Source organism: Schistocerca gregaria, chromosome 2, assembly GCF_023897955.1.
Source record: "Schistocerca gregaria isolate iqSchGreg1 chromosome 2, iqSchGreg1.2, whole genome shotgun sequence".
Taxonomy (NCBI): Eukaryota; Metazoa; Arthropoda; class Insecta; order Orthoptera; family Acrididae; genus Schistocerca; species Schistocerca gregaria.
The window spans coordinates 506547040-506573557 of NC_064921.1; the positions used below are offsets into that span (position 1 = coordinate 506547040).

At 42.6% G+C, this 26518-nt stretch overlaps 1 protein-coding gene across 1 annotated transcript in view; it reads right to left on the reverse strand.

Moving 5' to 3' along the window:
• Positions 1–26518, reverse strand: part of LOC126328907 (cytoplasmic dynein 2 heavy chain 1) — a 906666-nt gene that overhangs the window by 680602 nt on the left and 199546 nt on the right. The gene's annotated exons all lie outside the window — the stretch shown is intronic.

Below are 26518 nucleotides of genomic sequence, written 5' to 3' on the forward strand. Positions count from 1 at the left end.
TTAGTGATATAAACTGACAGTAAAGTAAATGTTTCTGACAAACTGTAAATCTAGATTTGTAAACATTTGGCCATTTTTACTCTTCTACCTGTTTCTTTCTCATCCAGTTAGCTGTGGACTGTAAATTACCCAAATACAAAACTTAAACACTTTCTACGACTTCACTGTGTTACATATTAATTTTCTCTTCAGTGTGTTGATTATACAAGAGTTATTATAACTCATTATCAGGCCTACATTCAAACTTGTTTTATGACATTCTTCCATTTGCTGTTGAAGGGTCTACTCTAGGAACAGACGGTATAATTTCATTAGCAAAATGTTAGTGGTCAAGATATGAATTCCCTCTTAATTTCCCAATTTACAGCTCTCAAAAGTATCTCTATGGTTGCCAAGAGCAGTTCTGAACATGAAGACACAGAATCTCTTTGCATGTCTCTTCATCAAATTCCCAATTTCCCTCTATTGTCATGAATTCTAATGGAAGCTGTAGCAAAAATATACTGTTCAATATACTCATTTAGATTCTTTCAACGCCTTGTTTTTCAGGGCTATTCCTACAGTATTTCGAAAATGATCCTCAAAATCTCTTGTAAAGTGGCAATTAATATAATTTATTAAAAACAAAGATTCCAAGACTTACCAAGCGGGAAAGCGCCGGCAGACAGGCACAATGAACAAAACACACAAACACACACACAGAATTACTAGCTTTCGCAACCAATGGTTGCTTCTCCAGGAAGGAGAGGGAAAGACGAAAGGATGTGGGTTTTAAGGGAGAGGGTAAGGAGCGGAAAGACTTCCCTTAGGGGGAAAAAAAGCACAGGTGTACACTCGCACACACACACATGCACACATATCCATCCGCACATACACAGACACAAGCAGACATATTCAGGCAAAGAGTAAGGGCAGAGATGTTAGTCGAGGCGGAAGTACAGAGGCAAAGAAGTTGTTGAAAGACAGGTGAGGTATGAGTGGCGGCAACTTGAAATTAGCGGAGGTTGAGGCCTGGCGGATATCGAAAAGAGAGGATATACTGAAGGGCGAGTTCCCATCTCCGGAGTTCGGATAGGTTGGTGTTGGTGGGAAGTATCCAGATAACTCGGACGGTGTAACACTGTGCCAAGATGTGCTGGCCGTGCACCAAGGCATGTTTAGCCACAGGGTGATCCTCATTACCAACAAACACTGTCTGCCTGTGTCCATTCATGCGAATGGACAGTTTGTTGCTGGTCATTCCCACAAAGAAAGCGTCACAGTGCAGGCAGGTCAGTTGGTAAAAGTTGTACAAGTAGTTTAATTAATATAGTTGTTTTTATATAATTTACCTTACAATTTTTAAATGCTTTTTTGTGCTTTGAATCTTTCTAAATCCAGCTTGATCCTCTGCCTGATGAAAAATAATAGTTTTTCAATGAAGTTGGTGATCAATTTTTTGTATATACCTAATATAACAGAGAGGTGGCTGAATGGCCTGTAGAATTTTTATTTTATTTTATTTTATTTTTTTTTTTTAAACAACATAAATTCTGATTTTCTTCTTTCTGATTTGACTTTGAATTGATTTACTGATTCATCTTCAAGCAATGTTTACATGCAATTGATGTCATCATTTTACATAAACGGTATAGCTACATAATAAGTTATACATATGAAAGAACATATATTGCTTATACTGAATAGGTTTGGTTATCATTAAATATAAATGCTTCACACAAAATGACAAAAGAAGAAACAGTATGTGTAACATAATACACATATTGAGAAAAACATTTTAACAATGCATTATGAAAATAAAGCATACCAGTATGATATCATAATAGTTTCAGAAGAGCTGATGTAGTACAGTGGTCACATCATGCAGCGGTTTTAGTACAATGATTATTTTCATTGCATGTTTTAAGTTTTTCTATCATACAGAAGGCTTTTTGTTCAGTCTACCTTTTTGTAATATTTCTGAAGACATTCAGTGATGCACTGTGTGCTGTTTGTTGGTGGTAACATATTAAATAATTGGGTCCCTCTGTACACGTAACTATTTTGGGGCTTATTAAGTATAGTAACCAAGGGGTGTCCAGCATCAGCATTTGATGTGTGCCATAGCATAGTATAGACTGTTGTAGTTTATGGCTGTCTTAGTTTTCCTTGATATGCCCCAAACAACTAAGACTTAACATTGATGCAAATGTCAACATTTTGAATTCTTTAAAGTATTCTCTGTATAATACATGTTTTCTTACTCCAGAGATGCAACTAATGGCCTTTCTTCCATCAAATAAAAATTATTTCTGCCCTAGAGGAACTGCATATGTGAGGTGGCTGTGAAAAAGGACGTAATAAGAATTCAGCAGTAACCTGTTCTCACCAAGCAGCGACAGATCACAATCATAAAAGAAGGTTATACTTATGAAAGCTTTCGGAGCCAGTGATGCCTTCTTCCGGCAGAATGGATGAAGGGGAAGGAATAGGGGTGAAGGAAAAGGAGAGGAGGGATTTAGGAGTGAAAAGCTATGTGCATTGTACATAAAAGAAGTAGGAGGAGGACTGCAAAAAGTAGACACTTCTGCTATGTACAATGCACTTAGATTTTCACTCTTATTAACTCATGCACACTGTTTTAGCAGTAATCTTGCATATTACCCTGTCTTCCACATTTAAGGGGAGATGTAATGGATTTTGGTCCAAAAGAATAAATTTTTCAAAATATTATTTTCTAGATCTACACAGTTTAATCTATGTTGCGTCTGAATTTTATCGTGATAGTAGCTTTAAATTGTTAAACTGATTAACTATGCACTGGCAGCCATTCCCACCTTTTCCGACATTTGGGAAACTGCTTGCTTCAGTGGAATTTTCGTCAGTGTGAAGGCTATTTTCTTTCAATATCGTTGGCTGACATCTATCTCTCTGGCTGACATCTATATCTTTGCCTGAAAACTTTCTTGCATATGGTTCATTTATGTTTTGACAATACTAACACGCATTAGTACGTGGAAGATTGAATACACAAACCTTTACATGGAAGTCAAGATTCATGGATAATGGGTGGTGTAAAAACTGTGTTTAGAAAATAGTGGATCATGGAAATCGGTTTACAATTGAAAAAGAGGAGGCAGTGCGAAATGAAGAACATAAGCTCTCGGCTTTAGCTTCAAAACTTGGGATAGGTGAATTGTACCGGTGCATGAATGATGCTGATATGAATTCCACTAAATTCAGACTTATTGACTTAGAGTTTCTCTGCCAGGCTATAAAGTTTCATGTTCGTGTGTTAACTGTAAAAATAAGGAATGAATGATTGTTGTTGAAGAAAGAAGGGTGGGAATAGCTAGCGATTTTAAATTAATTTGTAATTTGTGTGGCTATGAACTTTCATTTTCCTCCTCCAAGAAAACTGACACTGGTACCTATGAAAGCAATTTTAGTTTAGCATATGCTCTGAGATACCTTGAACAGGGCACGGAAGGAGGTAATTTATTGTGTATGGAGCTGCATCTGTTATTGGTGTTGACTCAGGTAAAGTTTTAAATGAAGAAATGTGTAAATACTACCACCAGTGTGCAACAATGAGAATGTCCAACAATGAAGACAGTGAGAAACTGTGGCAAGAAAAGCATGCAGTAGCATGCTCTAAAAATTATTGTGGCTCAAGTGGGGTCATGGAGGCTGCTCCAGTTGTGAGGATGTTCTCCAGATATGAGGACCAGTATGGTGTTAGATAAATTAAATACCTTGGTGATGGTGACTCCTTTTTGTTCAAAGTTGTAAAAGATAAAAATCCGTGCAATACAACAATATAAAAGTTGGAATGTGTTGGCCACATGCATAAGAGGCTTGGTGGTAGGCTTCGTCGCTTGCTGAAACAGAAAAAACGTGAAGTACTAGAGGATGGAAAACCACTAGGAGAAAAAAGTAAATTCAGTTATTTTATGGAAGAGCTATCAGGAAAAACACACATAATTTAGAGACAATGAGGCATGCTGTGTGGGCAATTTTTATCGACAAACTATCCACTGACCAAACACCCACGCACAATCTGTGTCCAAAAGATGATTGGTGTAAGTTCAACAAGAGAAATGAGATGTATTCACATAAACACTCATTCCAGATCCTATTATGAATGCAATTAAGCCCACATTCAGGTTTCTTGCAAAACCTGATTTACTGAGGAAGTTTCTACACAGAATGACACAGAATGCAAATGAAAGCCTCAATAATTAATTTGGATTAGATGCTCAACAAGGATATTCTGTGTACTTGAAGCACTCAAAATAGGTGTCTATGATGCAGTTTTTTGTTACAATAACAAAAATAATGGCAGAGCTGAAGTGATGAAGAGAGTTGGCATAGATCCTGGTGTGTTTACAACAAAAGCATTTTACACCATCGACAAGAGCAGCGTCAAGAAACCTAACAGATCAGTCTTACCTGCAAATACAGGCCAGGAAGATTCAAGGAGGAAAGAGAAACCTGTAGGATGAGGAGTATCAGTATGGCAGATTTTAAAACTGAGGTAAGAATATTAATGTAGAAGTATGAGAAGAAAATCTTTAAACCTCATTTTCTCTGTATTACATGTTATAAGAAGCCTTTTCTCTAAAAGCATATGCACTAATGTTATGAAATTTTCAGGAACTGTTTGCAATGTGTTGGTGTCTCACAGGAACTAAAAAATACAAGATCCTGCAATTACATTCTGATTTTTTGATGATTGTATATAGAAAAAAAGTTCATTTCGGATGTGCAAAATTAATAACTCTGTTAATGATACAAACTGTACCATAAATTAATAACTGTACTTTAGTGGTCTTATAATCTTCTCAGGACACTACAGTAAAATTTTCAGATTAAATGCATGATTAGAATTTGAGTTACGGCTTTTTATATAAAAAAACTGGCAAAATATTAATCCTGCTTATTTTATTACATTTTTCTGTTAAAATACAGCTCTTTTGTTTTACACACGCCAAATTTTAGATTTGTACTTTAATAAGTATGGCTATAATGATTTTTTAAATAAATGTTTACATTTTACATTGCCCCCCCCCCCCCCCCCCCCCCCCCCCCCCCCCCCCCCCCCCCCCCCCCCCCCCCCCCCCCCCCCCCCCCCCCCCCCCCCCCCCCCCCCCCCTCTCTCTCTGGAAGCTCTGAGGTTCTCAAATCTTGTCTGGTGCAGACCGAAACAATCAGTCTTTCCTTCTCATCCCATTTGGTAAGTCTCCCCTGACCCACAGTTCTGAATGACTTTTCCAAAATCTACTCCTTTTCCTCAACCTTTCCACTCCTTTTCCTTCACCGCTCTTCCTTCCCCTTCAACCCTTCTGTCGAGTGAAGGAGCCACTGGCTCCAAAAGCTTGCATAAGTATAAACTTCTTTTATGTGCATGTTCTGTAGCCACATAGGGAGTAGACTTTTTTTGTATCCAGTTACATTATATTGTCCAAAACTGATTATTTTTACAGTAACCTGTTCATCACATAAGTTCTAAGTTTAGTTACCAGACAGGTGACTTGGGTTAACTTTTTGCATACATCGTTTGTTTGGTTTCCCAAGTTAACTTTGGATCAACAAGAATGCCAAGAGGCTTAACTGAGGCATTATAGTCGTCATTGCTTCACAGGTTGAAAAGAATTTTTACAGTTTTCTGCATAAGGATCCAAGCATAAACATCTCGTATTACACCAAGAGTGTTTGATTTGGTTTTGTCTCATAAAGTAACTGATTACAGCATACTTCTCCCAAAGGAATTTTGTTTTACAAATTCCTTTCATATTACATCTACATAAATATTCTTCAAATCACTATCAGGTGCATAACTGAGGATAATTCCCATTGTATCAGTTGATATTTCACTACAGATAATTGGATTACCTGCATGAAGCCTGGGTATTAATTTTGTTTGTCAGATCATTAATGAGAGTCACTCCCCTAAGAGTGGACTGTAACCCCATGCGAAGAAGATCCTTTCAGAGGTGAGGGGTAAGTACTGCGTCTTGGGCCATGCCATTCACATGAAAATATTAACAGATGGAAAAACTGGGACAAAACACAAGCATTCGCCCAACCCAAAGTGTGACACATTCTGTGTTGTGGGGAGTGCGGCACAGGGGATGATGTGTAATGAATGGAGTCCCAACGATACCAGGTGACCTCCTGATTAATTTGCTGTACACCAGTGTGGGGCTCTGCTGGTGTGTACCTATACTCCTATGGCCCTTGGTCCAAAATGGAAAAAAACAGTACAAAACAAAACAAAAAAAATGAGAAACTTGACATTCAAGATACCTCAAACACCCAGACATCGGACAGTGATCTGACGGAAGCTTTTTCTGCAGGGAAGAGGACAGTTCCAGCGCTGGAAAATGTTACTGAGAAGCTGGACCAGATCAATATTCAGAAAAATTAGGAAAAAAGGCTTACTAAGAACAAATGGAGGGAACTAAAAGGCCTTGAACATAAAACCCCCAAGAAGAGATTGTCTCAAAGTAAAACGGGAAACAGGCACCATCTACTTCCAAGACAGGGAGCAAGAGAATGAGAGAGGAATCTGTTACTCCACGTTCACAGGATAAATACACCCAGAAAAATGAGGCAGGAAACAGGGAGTCAGGCCTACAGTACTGCAGTCTTGATTTTAGGATGGCAATTTCCCAACAAGACTTCCCACTTGTTAACATCATCTCACAGCATGGTGAAGTTTGTCCAGATAGCCCTGTTTGAAAAAGATAATGTGGACAAAATCAATGCCCCAAATTCAGAAAGGTGTATGTGGACAAGGGTGCTCTGATTTAGTCTGTGAGGGGATGGGGACAGGGGACTGGCTGAAGGAGATGGAGCCCAAGATATATCCACAGAATGAGGCAAAGCTGCTGGTCAAGACAGCATTTGAACTGTTCAATACTGCTAAAACAGCAATCTTGGTACTGTGTTTGTTTGTTTGTTTGCTTGTTTTGTTTTAGGATGCAAAAACACCTAAGGTTATAAGTGTCCATATCAGAACCTTAGAATACTAATATGAAAAAGGAGTTAAAAATGACTAAAGTTAAGCCCAATCGATGGAAGGAAAGAGAGCTGAGAAAAGGGCTTCCTCTTGGAGAAAGGTTAACAAAATGTGCAGTAGGGATACCGGAGATTACTTCGCCACATTGCTACAATGGATAAAAAGTAAAATGTAATTGGCAGCCCACACATTATTCACTAAAACGACCGATAACTCAGACAGCAAACATATATTAGAAAAAAAGTGGTAAAAAAAAGGGCATTTCGTCAGGAGATGATGAACCGTCAAATGTTGATAACAATGAGCAGAAAGTGGCTGTGAACCAGCACTTAACAATTGGTGATGAGTAAAATTACAGTGCCCAATAAGCAACCTAGCTATAATGATCTCATGGCAAGAGGGTCGAGAGGAGGTCGGCCACACTGCTGAGATAGGTTTCATTCCCCAGCTGAGATAGGTTTCATTTCCCAGAGCTTTTTACCATGAAGGGAAGACCAGCAGTGATGCCAAAAAGACACTGCCTGCTGACAAACGGCAACAATAAGATCAGTGGAAGGAAAGGAAGAATGAGCAGGCTGAGATAGGATGACTGCAGCCATGGCAACAGCAACAGTAGCCCCATTCCCTATCAGACAGACGTAACCAGGGACCCACATAAACACCACTGTGGATCCCTCCAGAGTGAAAAAGTGGAAGCTTTCTTGGACCTGCACTACAACATGGACTGTGTACAACACACAGAGGCTCTGGAAGGGACTGAATCAGAGCAGAAACGATTGAATAGCCTGTGTCACCCAATGTTATGCATGGCCTGATACAGGGCGAAGAGCTCTGCTGTAAATACTGAAGAGTGTTCTGGAGATTGATAGCAGAAATCGTCGGTGCCACACCTGACATCATGGTCAGTCTGAGAGCCATCAGTGTATGCGAAGATACCATGGCTGAGTTCTGTGTGAAGGTCAAGAAACATACAGTGATAGGTTGAATCTGGAATTGTTTCCTTAGGAAGTGAATGAAGACCATGGTGAACACGAGCCACACCTTGAAACCAAGGTGGTGAAGGGTTCACACTCAACACGAAAGTGGCAGGTAGCATTACGTTAAGCTGCCAGAGCAATAGCTGAAAGCGAACTCCAGGAGAAGAGGGATGCGTGCCATTCAAGCAGTCAAAGGAGTCATCGAAGAAGGATGGGTGGCTGAACATGGCAGGCAAATGGCACACATATCTACATCTACACCTGATAGTGTGTGGCGGAGGGTACCCTGAGTACCTCTATCGGTTCTCCCTTCTATTCCAGTCTCGTATTGTTGGTGGAAAGAAGGATTGTCGGTATGCCTCTGTGTGGGCTCTAATCTCTCTGATTTTATCCTCATGGTCTCTTCGCGAGATATACGTAGGAGGGAACAATATACTGCTTGACTCTTCGGTGAAGGTATGTTCTCGAAACTTTAACAAAAGCCCGTACCGAGCTACTGAGCGTCTCTCCCGCAGAGTCTACCACTGGAGTTTATCTATCATCTCCGTAACGCTTTAGCGATTAATAAATGATCCTGTAACGAAGCACGCTGCTCTCCGTTGGATCTTCTCTATCTCTTCTATCAACCCTATCTGGTACAGATCCCACACTGCTGAGCACTATTCAAGCAGTGGGCGAACAAGCGTACTGTAACCTACTTCCTTTGTTTTCGGATTGCATTTCCTTAGGATTCTTCCAATGAATCTCAGTCTGGCATCTGCTTTACCGACGATCAACTTTATATGATCATTCCATTTTAAATCACTCCTAATGCATACTCCCAGATAAATTATGGAATTAACTGCTTCCAGTTGCTGACCTGCTATTTTGTAGCTAAATGATAAGGGATATATCTTTCTATGTATTCGCAGCACATTGCACTTTTCTACATTGAGATTGATTTGCCATTCCCTGCACCATGGGTCAATTCGCTGCAGATCCTCCTGCATTTCAGTACAATTTCCCATTGTCACAACCTCTCGATACACCACAGCATCATCTGCAAAAAGCCTCAGTGAACTTCTGATGTCATCCACAAGGTCATTTATGTATATTGTGAATAGCAACGGTCCTATGACACTCCCCTGTGGCACATCTGAAAACACTCTTACTTCGGAAGATTTCTCTCCATTGATAATGACAAGATGCATTCTGTTATCTAGGAACTCTTCAATCGAATCACACAATTGGTCTGATAGTCCATATGCTCTTACTTTGTTCATTAGACGACTGGGGGGAACTGCATTGAACACCTTGCGGAAGTCAAGAAACACGGCATCTACCTGTGAACCCATGTCTATGGCCCTCTGAGTCTCGTGGACGAATAGATCGAGCTGGGTTTCACACGACTGTCTTTTTCGAAAACCATGCTGATTCATACAGAGTAGATTTCTAGTCTCCAGAAAAGTCATTATACTCGAACATAATACGTGTTCCAAAATTCTACAACTGATCGAAGTTAGAGATATAGGTCTATAGTTCTGCACATCTGTTCGATGTCCTTTCTTGAAAACGGGGATGACCTGTGCAATTTTCCAATCCTGAGGAACGCTACGATCTTCTAGAGACCTACGGTACACCGCTGCAAGAAGGGGGGCAAGTTCCTTCACGTACTCTGTGTAAAATCGAACTGGTATCTCATCAGGTCCAGCGGCCTTTTCTCCTTTGAGCAATTTTAATTGTTTCTCTATCCCTCTGTCATCTATTTCAATATCTACCATTTTGTCATCTGTGTCACAATCTAGAGAAGGAACTACAGTGCAGTCTTTCTCTGTGAAACAGCTTTGGAAAAATACATGTAGTAGTTCGGCCTTTTGTCTGTCATCCTCTGTTTCAGTACCATTTTGGTCACAGAGTGTCTGGACATTTTGTTTTGATCCACCTACCGCTTTGACATAAGACCAAAATTTCTCTGCCAAGTCAGTACATAGAACTTTACTTTCGAATTCATTGAACACCTCTCCCATAGCCCTCCTCGCATACATTTCGCTTCGTGTAATTTTTGTTTTTCTGCAAGGCTTTGGCTATGTTTATGTTTGCTGTGAAGTTCCCTTTGCTTCCGCAGCAGTTTTCTAACTCAGATGTTGTACCACGGTAGCTCTTTCCCATCTCTTATGATCTTGCTTGGCACATACTCATCTAACGCATATTGTACAATGGTTTTGAACTTTGTCCACTCATCCTCAACCCTATCTGTACTTGAGACAAAACTTTTGTGTTGAGCCGTCAGGTACTCTGTAATCTGCTTTTTGTCACTTTCGCTAAACAGAAAAACCTTCCTAACTTTTTTAATATTTCTATTTACGGCTGAAACCATTGATGCAGTAACCGCTTTATGATCGCTGATTCCCTTTTCTGCATTAACTGTTTCAAATAGTTTGGGGCTGTTTGTCACCAGAAGGTCTAAAATGTTATCGCCATGAGTCGGTTCTCTGTTCAACTGCTCAAGGTAGTTTTCGGATAAAGCACTTTAAAAAATTTCACTGGATTCTTTGTCCCTGCCACCCATTATGAACGTGTGAATCTCCCAGTCTATATCCGGCAAATTAAAATCTCCACCCAGAACTCTAACATGGTGGGGAAATCTACTCGAAATATTTTCCAAATTATCCTTCAGGTGTTCAGCCACAACAGCTGCTGAGGCAGGGGGCCTATAGAGACATCCAATTACCATGTCTGAACCTGCTTTAACAGTGACCTTCACCCAAAGTATTTCACATTTCGGATCTCCGTCAATTTTCTTCGATACTATTGCACTTCTTATCACTATAAACATGCCTCCCCCTTCACTGTCCAGTCTGTCTCTGCGGTATACATTCCAATCTGAGTTTAGGATTTCATTACTGTTTACATCTGGTTTCAGCCAACTTTCTGTCCCTAGCATTATATGGGCATTGTGAGCGTTTATTAATGAGAGCAGTTCTGGGACCTTTCTATAGACGCTCCTGCAGTTTACTATTAGCACATTAATATTGTTATTCCCTGTTGCATTTTGCCTACTCCTACCTTGCCGCGTCTCAGGAGGCGTCTTGTCGGACCTAGGGAGGGAATTTTCTAACCTAAAAAACCCCCATGTGCACTCCTCACGTACTCCGCTACCCTTGTAGCCACTTCCGGCATGTAGTGCACGCCTGACCTATTCAGGGGGACCCTACATTTCTCCACCCGGTAGCGGAGGTCGAGAAATTTGCATCCCAGATCTCCGCAGAATCATCTGAGCCTCTGGTTTACGCCTTCCATTCGGCTCCAAACCAGAAGACCGCGATCGGTTCTGTGAACAATATTACAAATAGTTAGCTCTGATTCCACCCCACGAGCGAGGCTTCCCACCTTCACCAATTCTGCCAACCGCCTGTACAAACTGAGGATGACCTCTGAACCCAGACGGCAGGAGTCATTGGTGCCGACATGACCAACAATTTGCAGTCGGATGCACCCAGTGCTCTCTATCGTCACCGGCAGGGCCTCCTCCACATCTTAGATGAGACACCCTGGCAAGCAGACAGAGTGAACACTGGCCTTCTTCCCTGACCTTTCCGCTATTTCCCTAAGGGGCTCCATCACCTGCCTAACATAGGAGCTCCCAATAACTAATAAACCCCTCCCCCCGTGTGCCTGCTCGGACCTTGCTGAAGGAGCGGCCATGTGTCCACTCACAGGCAGAGCAGGCGATGCCACATGGCCAGCCTCCTGCGCCGCGAACACCGCTGAACCCGCCACTCCCCTTAGGGAGAGGGTGGCCCAACCGCGCCCGGTACCCGCGAAGATGTCTCGACAGCAGACTCCCCACTACCGCTACACTCCAAGGCAGCAGCCTGAAGACGGCTGACCGCGGCCCTCAACACGTTCAGCTGTTTGCGAACAGTGGCCACCTCCTCCTGCGTCCATACACAGCAGTCACACATTCTATCCATCCTAAGAAATCAATTTACTGTAGAGAGTTAATCAACTTTTAACTAGACTGCTAATTCACTAAAGGCAGCTGATTGTTGACTAAACTGTGGTTGCTAGCCACTTCTTGTAGAAAACAATGAAAATAGCACTACCTGTCTCTGGACTGTATTGAAAACAAACACTAGCATTACTGGCACTATGGCTGACTAAAGGGACTCTCTCTGACTGTATTCAAAACGAACACGAAATCTATGGAACACTATTACTAGTACTTGACAATTAAAGCTTCCTAAAAGCAAAAACACACAGAAGAAGAAGTGACAAGTAAGAAAAATACAATTAATACTTAAATTAAGGTAGCTCGCTGCACAGCAGACGTGAATCAGACAGCAGTTACGACGACACTGACACTACTGGCACTATGGCTGACTAAAGGGACTCTCTCTGACTGCTGAATAGAACATCATGCCAGTATGACAGCAGTAGTCTGGCAGCTTCTGCACAGACTTTCAACTGAACTAGTATAAAGGGCACCAGTGGCCAAACAAATTCCATCTTGGTGCCAAAACTACTAAGGAACGTTCTCACAGAATACCTGTTCAAGAAAGTATGGGTTGAGAGCCAGAAAGTCTTGACAGAGGACTTTAGGATCATCAACTATGAAATTGGAACTGAAAGCAAACGTCTTGTGGTGAAAGTGGAGAGACATCCCTGAAGCAAAGCAAAAGTAAGATCTATGTTCTTCATAGCTAACTGTCAGGGTGATTAAAGGCATGAAAGGTGACAACAGCAGCAAATTGGCAACTGGAAGTGTTGCTGAGTAACCCATTGCACAGTAGGGGGCAACTGCTGCCTTTTGTCATCATCTGGGAAGACTGGACGTGGATGTTTCCCTGATATGCAATTTGATTTATGCAAGGACTGAAAAAACTCCCTTTCAAAAACCAAATTTTATTTATACTGATGGCAAACTTCTGTTCCAGGGACTACTGAATGCCAGAATGAGACATCATAAGGAAGTGAACATGGGGGAAACAGTACTGGCTTCAGCATACTGGCTTAGAAGGATAGTGCTCCTCCATTCCAGGAAGTGAAGCGACTGGTAAGTGGCTTCTTGCAGCTTACTAAACAACTGCTGGTTTGTTATGATGCCAATGCCTAAAATCTAGTGCACGGAAGCAGTTGTATCGGCAGCACAGGTGAGTACCTATTTGAGTACTTACTAGAGTGCAGCCTGGAGATCATGAATAGGGGGATAAGGAATCTACCTTTTGGAACAGCATGAGGAATTGGGTAACTGATAAAATTTTTGGTATAGTCATTATGGCTAGTTATGTCAAACAATGGCATGTGGTAATGGGACTATCCTTATCTGACCACATGTATATGTATTACATTTAAGGTGTAAATGAATGTTAAACACATTATAGTTCAAAGAAATCCTTGGAAGACACACAAGGATTTGTACAGCAAAGATCTAAGTATACATCTATCTGATGTTCAAACTCGTATAAAAATGCAGTACACTTTGAGGAAATGGCAGATGAAGCAACAGCAACCATTATTAGCTCATATTTAGAAAACCATCAAATTACCAAGAATTACACAAATAGGACTATATCTTGAAGGCATAACAAACATGAATTGCAAAGGAAGCAGGTAAGACTGTTTAACTTTACAAGAAGGAAAGGACAGTGAGCAAAATGTAAAGAAGCCCTATCTAAATATAATGTTGTTGTTAAGCAAGTGAAACAGTTATCCTGGAAGTTATTCTGTGATGAGGTGGAAGGTATGTTTCACAAAATTATCACTATACTACAAACAAATTCAAGAGTTACACAGAGAATGGAGAATGGCGCATATACTAGGTCAGCACATGAGCTGCTGGAAGTGTTCCTCAAAAATCATTCATCTCAAATGCACTCAGGCAGACAATCCAAGTCAATATTCTGCCCCTGTGAGATAATGATTATCATTGGGAGAACTTGGAATCTGCCAATCTGGAGTTCAAGAAAAAACAGTAGTCAGGGGAAATGTTTCAATAGCCCAAATCACTGTGCCTCGATGGCATCTTTCAGCTCCACTGTAACAAGCACACTCCTATGCAGACTGTTTGGAGTGAGATTAACTGTAGGAGTCATTCCTAATGCTTGTAGGACAGTGAAGATTGATTTCCTTTTGAGGTCAGGAAGAACTGAGCATTCCAAGGCTAAGGATATGAGCTCAATCAGTCTGTCCTCATTACTTCTAAATGAGATCAATCAGTCTGTTCTCATTTCTTTTTAAGACATCAGAAAAACTGGTTAAAGGAGACATTAGGGAAAGAAGGTTAACTGAGGTTCTTCAACATGAAAACCAACACACATATCAACCAAATAAATAATGCAAAACAGTACACCACCAACCGAGAAGGGGGAAAAAGCACTACTCTATCCTGAAATCATGCTCTGCATCATTCTGGACATTGAGGGGACTTTTAACAAACATGACCTTCGAATCCATGGTTAAAGTTGCAGGAGTGCATGGCATCAAGACCAGTTCATGTAGTTGAGTTAAAACTATGCTGAGTACACAAAAGTTAAAAATCACTGTGAAAGATGTGAAAATTGTGGGTGATCAACACCACTATAAGATGCCCATGAGATGGAGTCTTGTACCACTACTGCGAAGACTAGTGGTAAATGAGTTCATTAAGCAGTTAAATACTAGATGCTATTTTTGTCAAGAATATGCATATGATTTAATCATAGCAATACTTAGCAAATCTGCAAGTACTGTGGGAACACAGGTCTGCAAGTACCACAAGAACATTGGTTCAATGCACCATGAACACTGTGCAAAATTGGTGTAGGAAGCAGGATCTAGCATCTCCCAGACACGTACTGGAAGCTTAAGCTCTCTGACATAATTCTACCAGCTGTTGCGCAGTAGGCCCACCTATGAGTAACCATGGATGCAAAACTAATATGGATCGGTCACATAAAGAATATGTATTCAAAGGCACAGGTACTTTTATGTATGCTAGGGCATGTGGTAAAATCTCAGTCTTAGTCCCAAGAACATTCACTGGATTTACACCTCTGTAATACAACCTATGATACTTTACAGGGCTTCAGTACTGTGGAATAAAGTAGAACAGAAGCGGCTGTTAAGGAGCATGAGGAAGTACTGAGATTGTATGCCTAGCCATAATGAATGGAATTGGCAGCATTGCCACTGCAGTGTTGGGGAGCATGCTGGACATATCCCCACTACATCTTTGGATTACAATGGAGACTGCAGCTTGGACATACAAGTAAAACACTGAAAAGATTGGAAATCTTTAGGATGTGCACAGTCCCATGCTAATATTATGAAGGAGGTAAACATAGGAAAGTTTTGGTAAATGTTGGCTGACTATACCATAGCTTCCGGTTGCTTCAATAAACTTTTTTTACATAACAATAGGAAACACACCTGGAGGAGAATCTATGTACACAGCCAAGCAGCTCTGAAATCTCTATCAGCCCCAATAATGACATCAAACGTCATTGCAGAATGCCATGAAATCCCTTTGAGGTTAGGGAAAAGCACTAGTGTAAAGATACTGTGGATCCCTGGTCACTCAGGAATTAGTGGTAATGAACTAGATGATAGACTTGCTAGGACGTGACTCCATCTGCTGAACCAAAACATGTCTTAACAATCACCATGGTGAAGATAAAATTTAAACTATATAGCTGGATCAGAAGATAGCACATAGACTGTGGGACTAAAACCCAAATATAGACACTGAAATCATGTTTTAGGGGAAGCTCTGCAACCCTGAGCTTGAACAGGAGGCAGATTGTACTTACGGTAGGTCTAATGACTGGCCATGGAACTTCAGGAAACACATCCTCATGATGTGTATATAGAAAGAATATGTTGTTTGAGGGATAAAACGACACAACATTTAATCTTAAAATATGAAGTACTGGAGGGCAAAAGCCACAAAATATTTTGGTTATTAATCCCTGAAGAAATTGTGGCTAATGGAGATCAAGCAAAGGAACCTTTACTCTTTAAAGGTACTTGTTGCCTTTCCAGAATGACAGGGACAGATATCACTCAATAAATTCAACTTTGGAATGGGCAACGCAGGGAGTGGGGGGTGGGGACTTGTTTTGTCTCCGTGATTAAATCCATCAATATGTGTCACGAGCAGCAAGGCTCCCAGTACACTTCCTGGGGAAAGTCTGAATTTATATTTGACATCAATTTACAATGACATTGAACATCATTGCAGAATGCCATTGATTTCATCAACACTGTTAGCTGCAACAGGGAGAAGACATGCTTTGTTGGTGCTGCACATCTTAGTGATATTCACTGAGATAAACTTAAGCTACAGTGTTCTTCTTCGGCATGCCTGTGTAGAAGTGTGCACAGAATCAGCTAAGTGAAAAATCCATACAATATGCATATTTATTTATACATAAAAGCCAACTTACGAATTTTCCCTTGTGTGGGACCATTTGTACAAAATCTTGCATTGGGTTAAAGTTCTAGATTCACATATTTTACTGTTGACATCACTTCTTCTGTGTAATCTCTCATTGATGGTATCAATATCCATTCATATTATGATATATTGTGAAATTTTGAACATTCACAAGTGCTGCGATTAACTAGTACAGTTATCATCAATTGAAGGTTTAAACTAAACTGTGCTCTTTTAAAATTTTTTAGGACAGTAGGCCTATCCTCATTGAAAACAATCTTTCTCCAGTTTTGTTGTACACTTACATGAGATATAGGTTAGTTTCAGAATTTTCCGGCACTTACAAAACTTTGTTTCCTTAAGTTAGCTGTACGAGTGTTTTGGATAAGAAATTTAATTCGTAGCAAATCAGAATTTTGGTTCACAGTTCAGCCAGAGGATACATATATCAATGCAAATAAACATGCATTTTTGAGAATTTTAGGAAGTTACCATTGTCCTTTGCATAATCTACAAGCAATCTGTAACAATTTGTAACAAATTGGTGTTTGTAGTTCAGTTACTGTAGCAGATTTTCTAACTAACAAACTTAAAGAGGAGTATCCCTATATATTATCTCCATTTATCATAAATTAACTCTGTTTTCTGTAACTAACATCAACATGTTGTAGGAAAAAACACAGGTTTTTGTCTTGCCTTAATATAAATCTCATTTTATGTATCTGCTTCAATTCTTATAGGGAATTAGCAACTTTTTAGTGCAATAGATTAAAAGGTAATCTGCAATTTTAATTTAAAGTTATTTGTCACTGCCTTGTAATACACTGCACCAGCCAAAATGCTACCCTGTGGTGAATGCTATTCTCAACACAGGATGAAGTGGTTGACATTTGTAAACAGCTGGAAATCGCCCTGACTACTGTCAAACAATTGGCAGCAGCTGCAAATCAGTGCACATGTGATATAGGTCTCAGGGGTGCCTCTAGTACTATCCTCTCAAGTGAATCCTGTCTCCTCTGCAGAAAGAACAGAATCTGTCACTACTCGTCCACTTGACTGTGAACGGTATGTCAATCATAGATCTAGGCATCCTGTACAGGTTGGATGGGGACCAGGTATGACTCAAGATGATGTACTGATCTCCCTAACCAACAAGTTTGAGGTGCTGTCTTTCACTGAAACTGAAACTGAGCCAGAGGGACTCACTTCACCTGTTTGAGGAAACATGTGGGACTCACTTCACCTGTTTGAGGAAACATGTTTTGTACAGTGTCAGGAGGAAGCAAACGCAAGAGAGTAGGGGTCTATTAATCATCGGCAGTTCAAAGGTATGGTGAAAGATGCTACCACTCAGGGAAACAGCAACAAGGGACAGAAAGGACACCAGGTGCACTCAGTGTTTATGCTTGGGGGCCTCACCCATCATGTTGAAGAGGCTATTCCATGAGCCATTCAGGGGCAAGGGTGCAACCAACTGCAGTTTGTGGCCAAAGTTGCAACAAATGATGCCTATGGTATGGGCTCCAAGGTCATTCTTGGTTTATTCCAGCAACTCAAAGAGGTATAGAAGATCAGGGTTGCACATAAATTTTCAACAAAGCTCACAATTTGCAGCATTGCCCCCAAAACTGACTTTGGCTCTTTGGTACTGAGTCGAGTACAAAGACTGAACAAGAGATTTCGAAGGTTCTGTAACAAGCTAGGCTGCAACTTTCTGGACTTACGACATAAGGTTAAGAACTGTAGGGTCCCCCTAAATAGGTCAGATGTGCACTACACATCAAAGGCTGCTACTCAGGTAGCTGACTGTGTGTGGGATGCACACAAAGGTTTTTTAGAATAGGCAACTCTCCATCCAATCCAGACAAAAATAGCAATAGGAAATCCAGAAGTATTAGTATAAGATTGGTGATCGCATTAAAATTCTAATAGTAAACTATGGAAGCATTCCCTACAAAGTGCCTGAGTTTGAAGTGCACTTGAAAAGCAGTGTAGCTCACATAATACTAGGTACAGAAAAGAAGGTTGGAACCTGGAATTGACAGCAGTGAGATTTTTGGGGAAAATTTAAGCATATATCGAAAGAACCGACAAACATGAAATGAACGTAGTGTATTTGTCACACTAGCCGAAAGACTCAAACCCACAGAGATAGAAATTGAAGCTGCAAGTGAGATCGTCTGGGCAAAACTTAGTATCAGATTGTTGTTGTTGTTGTTGTTGTGGTCTTCAGTCCTGAGACTGGTTTGATGCAGCTCTCCATGCAACTCTAGCCTGTGCAAGCTTCTTCATCTCCCAGTACCTACTGCAGCCTACATCCTTCTGAATCTGCTTAGTGTATTCATCTCTTGGTCTCCCTCTGCGATTTTTACCCTCCACACTGCCCTCCAGTACTAAATTTGTGATCACTTGATCACTTGATGCCTCAGAACATATCTACAAACCGATCCCTTCTTCTAGTCAAGTTGTGCCACAAACTCCTCTTCTCCCCAATTCTATTCAGTACCTCCTCATTAGTTATGTGATCTACCCATCTAAACTTCAGCATTCTTCTGTAGCACCACACTTTGAAAGCTTCTATTCTCTTCTTGTCTAAACTATTTATCGTCCATGTTTCACTTCCACACATGGCTACGGTCCATACAAATACTTTCAGAAATGACTTCCTGACATTTAAATCAATACTCAATGTTAACAAATTTCTCTTCTTCAGAAACACTTTCCTTGCTATTGCCAGTCTACATTTTATATCCTCTCTATTTCAACCATCATCAGTTATTTTGCTCCCTAAACAGCAAAACTCCTTTACTACTTTAAGTGTCTCATTTCCTAGTCTAATTCCCTCAGCATCACCTGACTTAATTCTACTACATTCCATTATCCTCGTTTTGCTTTTGTTGATGTTCATCTTATACCCTCTTTTGAAGACACTGTGCATTCCCTTCAACTGCTCTTCCAGGACCTTGCTGTCTCTGACAGAATTACAATGTCATCGGCAAACCTCAAAGTTTTTATTTCTTCTCCATGGAGTTGTAATCATGTGATCAGCTATTGTTTCTAAGAGAGAGTGTGAATATCCACGCAATTATTGTGATTAAAGGTTATAACACTTTTTGGCGACGAGGTCGGGATATTTTCACTGCGTTGTGGATTTGCGTGTTCGTGACGGGGCAGACATGGAACAACTTATGCAAGCGCTCATTGAACAACAAACACAGCTGACGGCAGCGATTCAGGCATTGTCGACGTCGCTTACTCATCGTCTGTCTTCCTCTTCTCCGCCTCCATTCCCTCCTTATGACGAGGCCGCTGAAGACTGGGAGGATTATGAGGAGCGTTTGTGGCAACACTTCTTGGCTTTTGGCGTTGTCGACGCTCCTATGTGTAAGTCGTTATTTCTATCTTGGATTTCCCCTCGAGTCTATCAGCTGCTATCTCAGTTAGCCCCTCTGCGGGAACCCGCCTCCCTATCCTTCCAAGAAATGTGTGACTTATTGTCTGCCTATTATCGAAAAAACACCCACGTCGTTGCCGCCCGCGTGGCGTTCTACCGGTGTCGTAAACAGCCCCATCAATCTTACCGGGTTTGGGCGGCGGAACTACACGGTCTGAGTAGGAAATGTCAGTTTGTCACGGACACTCATCACGAGTCTTATGCTGATTCAATGGTTAGGGATGCTATTCTACGGCTTGCTCCTGATAAAGAAGTTCGGCAACGTGCCCTACAACTGCCAAACCCGTCATTGTCGGAAGTTCTAAGCATCGCTCAATCCTTTGAAGTGTCTCACGCAGATGGCGCGCAAATAGACGCGTGGTGTGATGTAGGCGCTGTACAGTCAACTCTCCACAAGGACAATTTGCCTGTTGCACAGGAGAACGAAGATGTGGCGGCGGTTCACTCGCCTAAACAACGTCGCGTTGGGCCGCAACGCTCGCAGCAAAACCAGCAACCACAGAAGCCGGTTCGTTCCGCGCTTCCTTCTTGCCCCCGTTGTTTCGTACAGCACGACAGGGCAGCGTGTCCAAAACGTTGGGCCACGTGTAATTCATGTAGGAAAAAAGGCCACATTGCTTCTGTGTGTCAGTCGCATAAAGTTCCGGTCGACGAGGACGAGGTGTCGGACATGGATGTTCACTGTGTGCTTTCTCAAACAAATAAGTTGTTTGTTACTGTTCGTGTTCTGAATAAAGACATCCGCATGCAAGTGGACACTGGCTCTGCAGTAACTCTCATTAATTCTCGCACGTATTTGGCGTTGGGCTCCCCTCCTTTGTCTCCAGTTACGCGAAATCTGAGGACTTATAATCAACAGAAAATTCCTATCATGGGCCAGTTTGATGCTTCCACTACCTACAAGTCTGTTGTTCGGCCCCTCACGTTTTATGTGGTAGATCATGCAGGCACTGAAAACCTTTTCGGTTATGTTGCTTTCCAGTTGTTCGGGTTCTCCATTGATGATGATGTGCACCTCAAATCTGAGGACATTCCGTATCAACAGCTGGATGGATTGTGTTCTGAATTTTCGTCCGTGTTCTCTGCTGGTCTGGGTTGTGCCAAGGATTTTGCAGTCCACATTACACTTAAACCTACGGCTCGCCCTAAGTTTTTCCGGGCACGCCCTATTCCGGTGGCGTTGCGTGCACCTGTCAAGGCTGAGCTAGACAGGTTAACAGCTTCAGGGATTCTCCTTCCGGTTACCTCCAGCGAATGGGCATCGCCGATCATGGTGGTTTCTAAACCAAACGGGAGTCTGCGATTGTGTGATGACTATAAAGCCACTGTCAACGCTCAGAGCCTCATTGACACTTATCCTCTTCCCCGTCCTGAGGAGTTGTTTACCAAGCTCGCTGGGGGCCAGTTCTTTTCCAAACTTGACTTATCGGAGGCGTACCATCAGTTGCCGTTGGACGCTACTTCCAAGGAATTTCTCGTTATCAACACTCCTTGTGGGTTGTATCAGTACCAGCGATTACCATTTGGCGTCACTAGCGCACCGGCCATTTTTCAGCAGTTTTTGGAACAGCTCACGGCTTCCGTTCCCGGCTGCATAAACTATCTGGATGACATTGTTGTTACGGGAGCCTCCACTGCGGAGCACCTTCGTAATTTACGTTCACTGTTTCGGGTTTTGCATTCGGCTGGGTTGAGGTGCAATCTGGACAAGTCACAGTTCTTCCAACCCTCCATTGAGTATCTTGGTTTCCACTTGTCCCGTGAGTGTATACGTCCTCTCCGTCAGCACGTTGCGGCCATTAACGCTCTACCCTGGCCGTCTACGGTCAAAGAACTTCAGGCGTTTCTAGGCAAGATTGCTTATTATCACAAATTCATTCCATCCGCAGCGGCGGTAGCTTATCCTCTGCATCAGCTGTTACGCAAAAACGTCCCCTTCTGTTGGTCCGACGGGTGTGAGCAGGCTTTTGTCCACCTGAAGGCTCATTTGCAGTCGGCTCCTTGTCTTGCCACATTCCGTCCGGGTCAGCACTTGGTTCTGGCGACTGACGCGTCACAGTATGGCCTAGGGGCTGTTCTCGCCCATCGGTATGAGGATGGGTCAGAACGACCCATCGCCTATGCTTCCAAGACCCTCAACGAGGTGCAACAGCGTTACTCTCAAATCGAAAAGGAGGTGCTCGCTATCATTTATGCTCTAAAAAAGTTCAGCGTTTTTTTGTATGGTTCTAAGTTTCACCTCATCACCGACCACAAACCACTGGTCTCTCTGTTCAGCCCCTCGGCGTCACTTCCGGATAAGGCAGCTCACCGCCTGCAACGTTGGGCCTTATACTTGTCTCGTTTTCATTATGAGATTCACTATCGCCCCACGGCCCAGCACACCAACGCTGATGCATTGTCGCGATTGCCGATGGGCCCCACCCTGTTTTCGATCGTGATGAACTCCTCTGTTTCCACATTGATGAGGAAGAACGTCGTGCGGTCAAGGGCTTTCCACTTACAGGTTCGCAGGTCGCGTCGGCTACCGCGCGGGACCCGGTCCTGCGGCGGGTGATCGGTTTTGTTCAACGAGGTTGGCCGGACAGGACCAAGGGCCGGGCATCGGATCCCCTTCACAACTACCATGCCTTGCGCCTTCGTCTGTCTATTCGTGATGGTGTTGTTCTTCTGGCCACGGATGGCGCATCTCCACGGGTTGTGGTGCCAGCCTCTCTTCGCAATGATGTTCCCAAACTGTTGCACGGAGGCCATTGGGGTATTTCTCGGACTAAGTCCCTGGCCCGCCGGCACGTTTATTGGCCCGGTATTGATTCGGACATCGCCCATATGGTTGCTGCGTGTGGCCAGTGTGCTCAACAACTGGCGGCACCTCATACAATGACCTCTCCGTGGCCTGATCCAGCTCAGTCATGGGAACGGGTGCACGCCGACTTTGCTGGCCCCTTCCTCGGTACTTATTGGCTACTGTTGATTGACGCCTTCTCGAAGTTTCCGTTTGTTGTTAGATGTCCGTCGCCCACCACTGCGGCGACGACGCTGGCTTTGTCCAAAATCTTTGCGCTAGAAGGTCTTCCATCCACGATCGTCACGGACGATGGCCCTCAGTTCTCTTCGCAGGCCTTCCGTGATTTTTGTACTGGACAAGGGATTCATCATGTTACCGCACCTCCCTTCCATCCGCAATCGAATGGGGAGGTCGAGCGCCTTGTCCGCACTTTCAAATGCCAGATGAAAAAATTCCTTAGTGATTTTTCCACAGATGGAACCCTGCTGCAATTTCTGAGTTCTTATCGCTTCAATGCCTCTGGGTGATCGCAGCCCTGCTGAACTCTTGCATGGCCGCCAACCGCGCACTCTACTGCACCTGCTTTACCCTGTCAGGCCTTGTACTGTGTCCCCTAGTGCGGGAAAATACTCGGTGGGTGCCGACGTGTGGGCACGAGGGTATAGATCTCGCCCTAAATGGATTCCAGGGGTGGTCAAGGCTCTTCGCGGCCGCCGACTTTGTGAAATCCGTACGGGCGACAGCACGGTTGTTCGCCATTACGACCAGATGCGTCCACGAGTGGTGGCCACGCCGGTGCCACCGCCTCATCCTTTGCCTCCACCACCCCGAGACGCCAGTCCTGTCGCTGCTGCCGATCTACCGTCCGTGTTGATGCAGCCGCCGTCGCTGCCGCTTCCGAGTACGCCGGATTGTTTCTAAGAGAGAGTGTGAATATCCACGCAATTATTGTGATTAAAGGTTATAATAGTTTCCTTTACTGCTTGCTCAATATACAGATTGAATAGTATCAGGGAGAGGTTACAACCCTGTCTCACTCCCTTCCCAACCACAGCCTTTCGCTCCCTGTATTTTACCCCTGATACATTCAGAATTTGACAGAGAGTATTCCAGTCAACATTGTCAAAAGCTTTCTCTAAGTCTACAAATGCTAGAAATGTAGGTTTGCCTTTCCTTAATCTTTCTTCTAAGGTACGTCACAGGGTCAGTATTGCCTCACGTGTTCCAACATTTCTACGGAATCCAAACTGATCTTCCCCGAGGTCGGCCTCCACCAGTTTTTCCATTTGTCTGTAAAGAATTCGTGTTAGTATTTTGCAGCTGTGACTTATTAAACTGATAGTTCGGTAATTTTCACATCTGTCGACACCTGCTTTCTTTGGGATTGGAATTATTATATTCTTCTTGACATCTGAGGGAATTTCGCCTGTCTCATACATCTCGCTCACCAGATGGTAGAGTTTTGTCAGGACTGGCTCTCCCAAGGCTGTTAGTAGTTCTAATGGAATGTTGTCTACTCCCGGGGCCTTGTTTCAACTCAGGTCTTTCAGTGCTCTGTCAATCTCTTCACGCAGTATCATATCTCCCATTTCATCTTCATCTACATCCTCTTCCATTTCCATAATATTGTCCTCAAGTACATCAACCTTTTATAGACCCTCTATATACTCCCTCCACCTTTCTGCTTTCCCTTCTTTGCTTAGGACTGGGTTTCCATCTAAGCTCTTGATATTCATGCAAGTGGTTCTCTTTTCTCCAAAGGTCTCTTTAATTTTCCTGTAGGCAGTATCTATCTTACCCCTTGTGAGATAAGCCTCTACATCCTTACATTTGTCCTCTAGCCATCCCTGCTTAGCTATTTTGCACTTCCTGTTGATCTCATTTTTGAGTCGTTTGCATTCCTTTTTTCCTGCTTCATTTACTGCATTTTTATATTTTCTCCTTTCATCAATTAAATTCAGTATCTCTTCTGTTACGCAAGGATTTCTACTAGCCCTTGTCTTTTTACCTACTTGATCCTCTGCTGCCTTCACTATTTCATTCCTCATACCTACCCATTCTTCTTCTTCTTCTGTATTTCTTTCCCCCATTCCTGTCAATTGTTCCCTTATACTCTCCCTGAAACTCTGTACAACCACTGGTTCTTTCAGTTTATCCAGGTCCCATCTCCTTAAATTCCCACCTTTTTGCAGTTTCTTCAGTTTTAAACTAAAGATCGTAACTAATAGATTGTGGTCAGTACCACAACAGCAAGGCCGTTTTGGTTAGTGTTACAAGGCCAGATCAGTCAATCATCCAAAATGTTGTTCCTGCAACTACTGAAAAGGCTGCTACCCCTCTTCAGGAACCACATGTTTTTCTGACCTCTCAACAGATACCCCTCTGGATAATTCATTATGTCTATCACCCATCAGACTCATCTCCTGATGTAACAGAAAACTTCAGAGAAAACCTCATTTCATTTGTACGTAAGTTACCCAACCATATTTTAATGATCAGTGGAGACTTTAATCATCCAACAGTCAATTAGGAAAATTACAATTTTGTTAGTGGTGGGTGTGCTAAGACATCCTGTGTAACTTTACTAAATGCCTTCGCTGAAAACTACCCAGAATACATATTTATGAATGCACTTATGATGGAAATATATTTGACCTAATGGCAACAAAAAGACATGGTCCCTTTGAGGATGTCCACAAACTGGTATCAGTGACCATGATGCAGTTGTGGCAACAATGATAACCAAAGTACAAAGGACAGCAGCATATATATATATATATATATATATATATATATATATATATATATATATATATATATTAAAAACAAAGATTCCAAGACATACCAAGCAGGAAAGCGCCGGAAGACAGGCACATGAACAAAACACACACGCAGAATTACTAGCTTTCGCAACCGATGGTTGCTTCTTCAGGAAAAGGAGAGGGAAAGACGAAAGGATGTGGGTTTTAAGGGAGAGGGTAAGGAGTCATTCCAATCCCGGGAGTGGAAAGACTTCCCTTAGGGGAAAAAAAGGACAGGTGTACACTCGCCACACACACACACACACACACACACACACACACACACACATATCCATCCGCACATACACAGACACAAGCAGACATATTTAAAAGGGAAGGGAAGGGAAGGGTTGGCGGTTGGCGCTTGACACCGTCGTCTCGTCCCGCCCTGTCGCCTAGTGGCCGGCGCGCGACAGAGGATGTCGCTTGGTCCTGGACACAAAAAAAACATATGTCTGCTTGTGTCTGTGTATGTGCGGATGGATATGTGTGTGTGTGTGTGTGTGTGTGTGTGTGTGTGTGTGTGTGTGTGTGCGAGTGTACACCTGTCCTTTTTTTCCCCTAAGGGAAGTCTTTCCGCTCCCGGGATTGGAATGACTCCTTACCCTCTCCCTTAAAACCCACATCCTTTCGTCTTTCCCTCTCCTTCCTGAAGAAGCAACCATCGGTTGCTAAAGCTAGCAATTCTGTGTGTGTGTATGTGTGTTTTGTTCATGTGCCTGTCTGCCGGCGCTTTCCCGCTTGGTAAGTCTTGGAATCTTTGTTTTTAATATATTTTTCCCATGTGGAAGTTTCTTTCTGTTTATATATATATCTACAAAGCCTTTCACCTGACTCCATCAAACTCCTCACCCCACCGATACCTCGCACTCCTACCTTCTACCTACTTCCTAAAATTCACAAACCCAAACATCCTGGCCGCCCCATTGTAGCTGGTTACCAAGCCCCCACAGAACGTATCTCTGCCTACGTAGATCAACACCTTCAACCCATTACAAGCAGTCTCCCATCCTTCATCAAAGACACCAACCACTTTCTCGAACGCCTGGAATCCATACCCAGTCTGTTACCCCCGGAAACCATCCTTGTAACCATTGATG